This window comes from Aythya ferina, assembly GCF_964211825.1.
Source record: "Aythya ferina genome assembly, chromosome: 2".
In the NCBI taxonomy this organism is placed as follows: domain Eukaryota; kingdom Metazoa; phylum Chordata; class Aves; order Anseriformes; family Anatidae; genus Aythya; species Aythya ferina.
The window spans coordinates 116,767,657-116,777,359 of record NC_140297.1 but is presented as its reverse complement, the minus strand read 5'-3'; the positions used below and the strand labels follow the sequence as shown (position 1 = coordinate 116,777,359).

Genomic DNA, 9,703 nt, shown 5'->3' with positions numbered 1-9,703 from the left:
AAGCAGAATGACTAACGAGATTTTGAAAATATTACTATATCTAGTACTAGTTTTGTAGCTATATTGTTTTGTAATTCTATTACTACATCTAGTACTACTCCATTTAATACTGCAACATCTGGTCTGTTTCTGTGCTCTGCCAGATACAAATATTCTAGGGAAGGGTATCTATAGATGTATTAAAGAGAGATGTGCAAATAGTATATAGAAAATAAAATAAGTGTTGTAGAAGTGTAATGCTGTTGTAGAAGTGTAATCATAGAATCATAGAATGGCTAGGGTTGGAAGGGACCTCAAAGGTCATCTAGTTCCAATCCCCCTGCCATAGGCAGGGATGCCATCAGGTTGCCCAAGGCCTCGTCTAATGTGGTCTTGAACACCTCCAGGGGTGGGGCATCCACAGCCTCTTTGGGTATCCTGTTCCAGTGCCTCACCACCCTCTCAGTGAAAAATTTCCTTCTACCCCTAATCTAAATCTCCCCTTTTTTAGTTTAAAATAATTTCCCCTTGTCCCGTCCATATCTGATTGAGCAAAGAGTGGCTCTCCATCATTTTTATAAGCCCCCTTCAAGTACTGAAAAGTTGCAATGAGAACACATGACATCCATTAAACAAGCCCCAAGTCTAAAAATAGTCATTTGCATTCCTTACTTAAAAAGGCCTTTCCTTCAGCAACTGTGCCTTGACATTTTCATTCTATGAAATTCATATATTTTGGAGTCTTTTTTTCTCATTGGTGAAGGTAGCAAATTGAGAGGTCGGCAGTCCTGCTTTTGAAGTGCATTATATTACAGCTTTTATCTTTGGTTAAGAAACAATTCATGATGTTCCTGTGGCTGATGCTGGGAAATCTGTGCAACAATGACATGCTTCTTAATTTTGTTCTCAGATAAATATTAGGATTTAATCAGTTTACAAGGACATTCTCTAAAATGTCCTTGAATATGCCCTCCAGTTGAGAACAACATAAATGCATAAATGCCAAGGGCTTACTTCCTGCCTCCTCCCTGCTGCCCCCGCAAAAAAAAAAAAAAAAAAAAAAAAAAAAAAAAAAAAAAAAAAAAGTTAAAATATGCAGACACGTACAAAGGATTTCTGAGAAATATAAAATCTGGAAAAGTCTCTGTGCGGGGGACCAGGAGTTTTGAAGGGGCAAGGAAATGAGGGTAAGTAAACAGATCACTGTTTAGCTCAAGGAGAAGAATGAGGGAACAGAGAGTTTTGAGACAAAAATTCTGATGTCCTGCTGAAACTGTGCAGGATGGTTTTCTATTTCATGTATTCTGTAACAGAAGGTTGCATACACTCCTAAACTGGTAATTTTGTGATTTACTGGTGGTGTGAAAGATCCAAAATAGACACACCTTTCATTTTACAAGTACAGTTTTGACTTCTTACAAAATGTTCCTTGCTTTCTAACTTTTTTTTTTTTACTCTTAGCTTGTATGAACTTCCATAAATATGTTAATATTACTGTCATTAGGTCGATCCAATTAGTGTAAATAGGACGTAGTGTAAATAGGACGTAGTGTAACAGGAATAGGAAATAGTGTAAATAGGAATAGTGTAAACAGGCAAAGTGCCTGTGCCCAATGTGTTTTGATCAAATGCCATTTAGAGTTGCTGTAAGTACAATTTAACAGAATAATGGTACCAATGCAGATGACAGCTTGAAATACATGTACCACCAGTACTTTACTTCTCTTGGTACTACTCTTCTGTGGGCATCTAGAATTGTTACAATGTCACCTAAGTATTCAGAGTCAATCAGGTGGAGTCTTGAGACCTACATGCATTCTTAGTGATGTACATAAAGATGTATTGTATTACACTGCATAGCTTGCAGGGAATGCCATGTAATGTTCTGGCATCCATGCAGTCATATGGGTGACTTCACTGGTGTTTAGGACATCTTAATCTCTTACCATTTTTTTTACACACAAGAGTAAATGTATGATAATTTTTATCCAATGGTTGTTGTTTTTTTTTTTTTTTTAGTTGCATATGTTTCTAAGTTTTGCAAGTACTTACTAGGCAGTTGGCTTTAAGAAAGAGCAAAATAAGCAGGTGTTTATGGTGAAAAACTTCTGGGACAGTGTAAAACAGACTTTGTAAGGAGCAGAGGAAATGAGTGACTGTACTACACTGCATACCTGTCCCTCCCTCTATAACTCCATATGGGAGGATATGGGAAAGGGCGTTCCGGATTTTTAATCCAATCATCTGATGAATGAGGAATTTTCAATGAAAAAAAAAAAAAAATGGAAAAGAAAAAGAAGGTTCTGGGCCTCTCTGACACTTTCTACAGCTTCCTGAATCTTCCACATCCTGTCCCAAGCCTCTCCCCATCTTCATAGCCTGGACAGTCACTGAGCTATTCCAGACCCAGAATCCATGCAGGCCTTTCCTCTTCCCTTTGACACAGCTCCCTGAGTAACTCATGTATCTCAACCCTATCTCATCACACACAGGTGATAAAGCCCTCAGCCTTCCTACCCTGTCAGATCCCCCATGCCCCACCAAACTCCCATTTTCCCCTATCGTATTCCACTTGCATGTGACATGCCCTATGCCACCACTAGGTTTTGCTTCCATTGCTGAGGTGCCCCAGGCCAGTTCTATAATTAGTTTTGAGATATATGTGCCCAGATATTTGTTAATATCCAGTCCTTACACTGCTGTAAGGAAGATGATTTATTATCTCAAAACAGCATTCATGAATGTTTTGTGGTTTTTTGTTTGTTTTTTTTTGTTTTGTTTTTGTTTTTTTTGTTTTTTTGTTTTTTTTTTTTTCAGTTACCTGACAGTTATGAAAAGCTTTTAATTCTGCTGTGTGTTGATTTGAAAGACTGCCCAAGAGTCTTCTACACTATAGATACTGAGGTCTCATTAAGACCTGAACACGATATCACAAGTTTCTTCCTGCAGAAGGGTTTAGTGGTGAGGGGATTCACCTTTGTGGGATGCATTTCTTTGCTCCCAATTACTACTAGCCTTTCCTAGCAGTCTCAGCTTATTTTCCTAAATTAGATAGGATGAAAACAGGTCATTATGTCTCCTGCTTTGAAAAAAAAAAAAAAAAAAAAAAAAAAAAAAAGAAAGAAAGAAAAGATACTTTTACTTTAGTAACATCACTTTTACTCTTCCTGTCACTTTAAATGGAATTATATTGTATCCAGCTTTGAAGCTCTTTTAATCTTCTACTTCATCATTGTATTTGTTGCTGTCCTGTTATTTACTCTGACCCTAATGTGGTCTAATATTTGCATTTTTGCACTACTCCATGCATTTCCGTGACAATTTCATGTGGGGCTGGAATACCATCTTCAAATTAGTAGAAAACAGCCTTTTCTGTTGTGAAGGGAATTGCTGGTTAGAAAGGGTCAGGTAAGCAACTTTTCTCTCTTCTCTCTGGTAACAGCAACAGGACCTGAGGGAACGGCATGGAGCTGGGACAGGGGAGGGTCAGACTTGGTGTTAGGAAAAGGTTCTGCACCCGGAGGGTGGTCAAGCACTGGGACAGGCTTCCCAATGCAGTGGTCATGGGCAGAGCCTGACAGAATTCAAGAAGCATTTGGACAACACTCCCAGACATGTCATCTGATTTTTGGGTGGTCCTGTGTGGAGTCAGGAGTTGGACTCAATGGTCCTTGTTGGTCCCTTCCAACTCAGGATATTCTATGGTTCTATAACTCTAGGTAAATTACCCCTGAAGACTTAAAGTTTTCTTTAACGTGGACCATATCAAAACTGTATGTGAAGGAGAACATAAATTACATAAAAATAGAAGGTGCCCATTTGTTGAAAAAATATGATTCAACTACACTTGTAGTGTCATACTATTTCCTGTCAAGTAATGATTTACAGAAAAAAATCACAGAATGGCTGAAGTTGAAAGGCACCTTTAGGGATCATCTGATCCAACCCCTGTATTCTGAGTTTTCAGTTTATATTCAGAGTATTCATACCTAGAGCAGGTTGCTTAGGACTGTGTCCAGTTGGATTTGAATATCCCCTAGGATGGAGTTTCCACAACCCTTCTGGACAACCTGTTCCAGTGTTTGACTACCCCCAGAGCAAAAAAATATTCTTCTTAAGTTTAAGTGAGAAACTCATGTGTTTCAATTTCTGTTCATTGTGTTTTATCCTGTAAGTGGACATCACAGAGATAGCTTGGCCTAGCTTCACTGTCTTTCTTCCTGCAATCAGTTATTTACACACGTTAATAAGATCCCACCTGGGAATACTTCACGCTGAAGTCACAGATTTCTCAGCCTCTGATTGCATGTCAGATGCTCCTAGCCCTTAATCAACTTTGTGGCCCTTTTCTGGACTCTTTGACCTTTGGCCCATTTCTCCAGCCTGTCCATGCCCCTCTAAGGACAGCAGGACCCTCTAGGAGTGCATCAATCACTCCTACCAGTTTTGTGTCATCTGCAAAATTGTGGCAGGTATGCTTTATCCCATCAACCAGGTAAGTGATGAAGATGCTAAAGAGCATCAGACTCAATGTAGTCAGCTGAGGTACTCCCCTAGATACTGGACTTTGTGCAGCTGGTTGCAACCCTTTAAGCCTAACTGTTCAGGTAGTTTTCAGTCCACCTCGCTGCCCACTTAGCTAGTGCATACTTCCTCATTTTGTCTGAGGACATTGTGGGAAACAGTGTCAAAAGCCTTACTAAAGTCAAAGCAAACAATATCTTTTTTTTTTTTTTTTTTTTTTTCTTTGTGTGTGTGTGTGTGTGTGTTGGTTGGTTGATTTTTCCTTCCTTGTCCAATGAGCTGGTCACATCATCATAGTTGTTTACCAGGTTGGTCAGGCAGGATTTCTCTTTCATGAATCCATGCTGACTACTCCCAGTTACCTTCTTGTCCTTAATATATTTGGATATGGCTTCCAGGATTATATGATCAGTCACCCTCCCAGGCATCAAGGTTAGTCTGACCAGCTTCTAGTTCGTTGGATCCTCCTTCTTGCCCTTCCTGAAGATAGCAGTAACAGTTGCTTTCTTCCAGGCCTCAGGAACCTCCCACAATAGCCACAATTTTTCAAAGATAATCAAGTGTGCCTTCACAGTGACATCAACCAGCTCCCTCAGCACTTGATCCCATGTTCAGTTTAAATATTTAAATGTTCCATAACCTGCTACTCTTCCACTGACGGTAAGCCTTCCTGGCTTCAGACTCCCTCTGGTCTCAGGGATGTATGATTCCTGAATGCAGAACCAAAGAAAGAAAGGAAAGAATAGGAAAGAAACTATTGAGTTTCTTTGAGGTATTGAGTACCTTGGCCTTTTTCATGTCCTGGTGTAGGAATTACACTAGAAGAAGCAAGTGAACAGAATTTTCCAATGCAACATAGCAGAGTTAATTTGAACCTCAGACAGACAGAAACTGTGAAGAAAACATAGTCAATTAAATATATATATATATTTACTTTTGTAAGCAATAGTAATGCATTAGAACAAAGTGCTTGAATCTTATGGTCACATTTTGGACACACTTTAAAAGCTCCAATAATTATTTGAGAACTGGCAGATATTCTGCATTATGAAAGATTTTTAAATATCAGCATATTAAAAAATAAAAATAAAAATGTTTGAAGACTCAGGCTCCTAAATAAAGACCATAGACTTTTCAAAGTATATTTAAGCATTAATTAAACACAAATTACTGGGCTTACTGATAGTCAGTAGAAGACACAAACTATGATATAAAAAGGTCAAAAGAACAGATGATGTAGCAGTTATTTCTGGCATTAAGTTCTCTGAATACTGAATGGAGATTGGCTGTTCCTTTCTGTGTATGATTATAAAAAAGAAACCAACCTTACGAACCTTGAATGAAATTTTTAGTGAAAATTGAAGAAGAAACATTATTATGCTTGGCATAATTTCAGTAATATTTAACAGCACATCCTCCTTATTTTTGAATAAAATTTGTGCAATTCTGCAGGCATTGGTAATGTTTAACGCTGCATTTAATCAGTGAGTTTGAGTGTCCACAGTAATTCCTGCACTTTTGGCCTGTTGCTTGTCCAAACAGAAAAATATGTAGCATAAGGACATACAAAGGGCTGCCACATACACAGGTTCTCTTCCAGTCAAAGTCAGGACACAGAGGAAAAGGGATATTAGGGTGATTTTGATTTTCATCAGGACATGCTTGAGGTTTTCTCTTTGATGTGGTAGCTCTCCAGAGTCTCACAATATGTGCTAGAATGTACATAGAGTTGTCATACTACTTAAAACTGTTTTCAAATTGCAATATAAGTATTCACCTAGTAATAGGGAGTAGGAGATTTTAAATAAGCTCACATATTTTACTTTGCCTATTATCTCCAGACTGTTTACATTTGATCATTTTTTTCCTATATTTACGTTATAATGCTCAAAAAAACCCACAAATCTGCAAATATGTGCTTGAAGAAAAATAAATAAATAAATAAAGCCTTGCCTAGGGAAACGCTTTGAACTTGGAATCTCAGTTCCTGGCTTTTAGGAATCTCAGTTCCTAATTTTACAGGTGGTGAAGACCACATGTACTAAGTTCCTGCTGAGATAAATTTCCTGTTCCGCAGAAGTTTCCACAAAAGACCTTGTGATTTCTAAAATGTGTTGTGTACCATTTAGGTAAAATTATAACCCCATAAGGATTTTTTCTTGTAAAATCTGAAGGATATAGGTTGCATTCACAAGAAATGTCAAAACTCTTACAATAACAAAGTGATTAACATATGAAGTGCTTATTTAATCACTGCGTTGATCAAATCTTAGTCTGTAACAGGGAGAGGAAGCTGACCAGGTCCACCTCATCCACGCTGTGTTGGTGATACATTAATTTAATATCACCACCTTAAGTAGCTTATACACACGCACAAACAATTTTCTTTCACTCAGTGCTGCTCTTTAATGTTACTCAGTTTTACATGCTTTAAATGAATAGGTGTGGTTGTTTCTTTCATTTTTGCTAATTCCCTTGCCATGTTCTGTTTAAATTATTCCATTTGTAAGCATAGACAAGTTCATACACGCATGTTAGTTTCAGCACACATTTAATATTTATTAGTTTAGATGGAAGATGTCCGCAAGCTGAAATATGTTTCAGTGTAATTAATTCATACCCTTTCTTATAATCAGTTTGATTTTATGTATTTTTATCCTTTCTCTCATTTGATCTCTACTTTTTTTCTGATATTCAATAAAAAGAACATCTTACTTAAAAAAATAAAATATTTTTATTTTTCTTCTTGTGTTACTATATATAAATGGTATTAAGAATCTTATCTTTTATCTTTGTTGTATTATTGAATTGTCTACACAGAATAAAAGTGTTAGCTCATTATGTGTAAGTTAAGCAGACCTGAGTTCCCATTATATCAGAATATCATATACTATCTGTAATATTGCCAGCATAGTATGACCTATACTATATATTAGTGTGTGTGTATATATATATATATATATATATATATATATATACATGTACACTAACGCCAGTATAGCATTGATCTATGCATACAGAGACCAGCATTATGAGAGCACACAACTGTATTAATGACATGTGTTCTCCATGGCAAGACAAACCTTCCTGGGTTCTTGAACCTTGAAGCTTTTTCTCGAGTTCTTGTGTGGAGAATTAAACTGTACAATACACCAAACAGTTGTTTCTTCACATTTCAAACTATAACATAAGCCATCATTTTCAGTTCAACTCAGAAATGGAAACAAATATTTAAACAAATAACAGTCCTACTTACATGGCCAACTCTACTCCTTGGAACTTCTAATAGAAATTTAAATATTTGTAAATTAAATGCAAAGCTGCCTATGATCTTGTTTTGTGTCTTTGTGCTCACTTTTTAGAAGTGTAAATAAAAACACAAAGACCATTGCAAAAGAGTACAATCCTGCCATGAGTGTTTCTTTCTCATTATATAATCAATAACATCTTACGGGGAGACATTTTTCATAATTTTCCATTTTAAGGAGCAGTAATGAAAGTATGCTAATCAGAATGCATGGAGGGAAAAAGGAAATAAAAAGTGAGTAACTGATAACATGGTGCTGGATTTATAGAACTACACAAACAACTGGCATTAGAATATGAAAAAAAAGGAAGAAAGACAAATACAAAAGTCAAATTCATTACACATGTTGTAGCATTCAGGTGTACAAGTAGACATCCCCAAAGTGACTTACCAGCATTACTGCTATACTTTTATACAACATATAGGAAACACATTTCCTCACTCACCCACCTACAATAAGTAAGCCTATATCTGTAGCCAATAAGTTTATAACACTTTAATTTAACACTTAAGAAGTCCTTTTTCAGTTAAGCTTACATGAACTGTGCATCTAATATACATGTTTTTATTGTCTATTGCATACTGATATGGGTATTCTGCGTGAAAACAGCCTCAATATAATCTGAGGCACCTGTACTGAAACTGAAATTGAAATTCAGTTGTTAGTACCTTTAGAAAGATTAGTAATTCTTTCTAATTTCTCAGTAAAATTAATTCATGAATAATTTGAAATGTCATTAAATATATTGAAACTGGTATTTATTATAGAATTCATAGCATTGGACTTATTCAGACACACACAAACAGAACAATGGACTCCACCAGCCTCACCAGCTGATGGTCAACGGAGGCCAAAACATTTATAATATCAACTTATTCAATTGTTGATATTCATGGTGCTTGAATTCCTCACTTTTATCTACGTTCATCTTTACTCTCCAGCCCTCCAGTCTTTCCACATCCTTTGTGCTCCACCCAATGGCTTTGGGGAAGTCCTCTTTCATGTTTTCATTCTTCAGGGAACCACCATCCCTCTGAGGCTCTCATTATCATAGGAGAAGAGGTTGCTACTCAGTATGGCGTACAGTGAGTCAGTTAAACTGTGTTTACGGACTTTGCAAAGATAGCATTTTTTTTATTTTTTTATTTTTTTTAACCTGTAGGACAACAGTGTGTTTAAGTCAGCCTCCTTCCTCATTTTCTCCCCTCCCAGTCCTCTCCCTTCCCATCCCCAGGGCTTAAAAGGCTGACCAAGCTTTACAGGACACTGCCAGAAATTTATGTAGAAAATACCTAAGGAATTAGAGTAGGGATAACAAGTGTAAAAGAGGAACAGGAGGGTAGAATTGAACTGACAAATGGGAAAGAAATTCAGAGAGGAGAGAAGAGGAGTAAATGCAAAGAGGAAAGAAGATGATAAGATTGGGCAAGATGAAGTAAAAAAAAAATAATGAAAAAATGAAAGAAGACTGAAAAGAATATGAAAATATTAAAATAACTAGGAAGCAGGAAAAAGGAACCATAGAAAAATAAATCTACATTTTCAAGTCAGTTTGTAAAAAAAAAAAAAAATGTTTTCAATGCTGGAAAATAAATAAGTATTACTTTCAGAAACATCCTTTGACATAAGCTAGGGGGCATGATTCACATAACCAGAGATACAAAATCAACAAGGAAAGATGTAAAAGGCACCCCCCCCAAAAAAAAAAAAAAAAAAAGTTAAATAAAATGGAAAATAGAGGAGGAGTAGCATAGGCCTTTCTAATGTTTGTTCTCATCTCCTTTCCCTACTAATGAGCAGTCGCTCCCTGAGCAGGGAGTGTTTGGCTAATGGCGTCTGAGCCCCAGGGCAGACAGGAGTGCCTCACCTCACCCAGTAGCCAACACCTCTCC

General features: G+C 36.8%; 1 long non-coding RNA gene across 1 annotated transcript in view; it reads left to right on the top strand.

Annotated features, from left to right (window-relative positions):
• Window positions 1–1,096: 1,096 nt before the first annotated feature.
• Window positions 1,097–9,703, top strand: part of LOC311432666 — a 73,322-nt gene continuing 64,715 nt past the window's right edge. Inside the window, exon 1 of the long non-coding RNA XR_014690231.1 lies at window positions 1,097–1,166. This is a non-coding gene — a long non-coding RNA (uncharacterized lncRNA). The remainder of the gene's footprint in view (window positions 1,167–9,703) is intronic.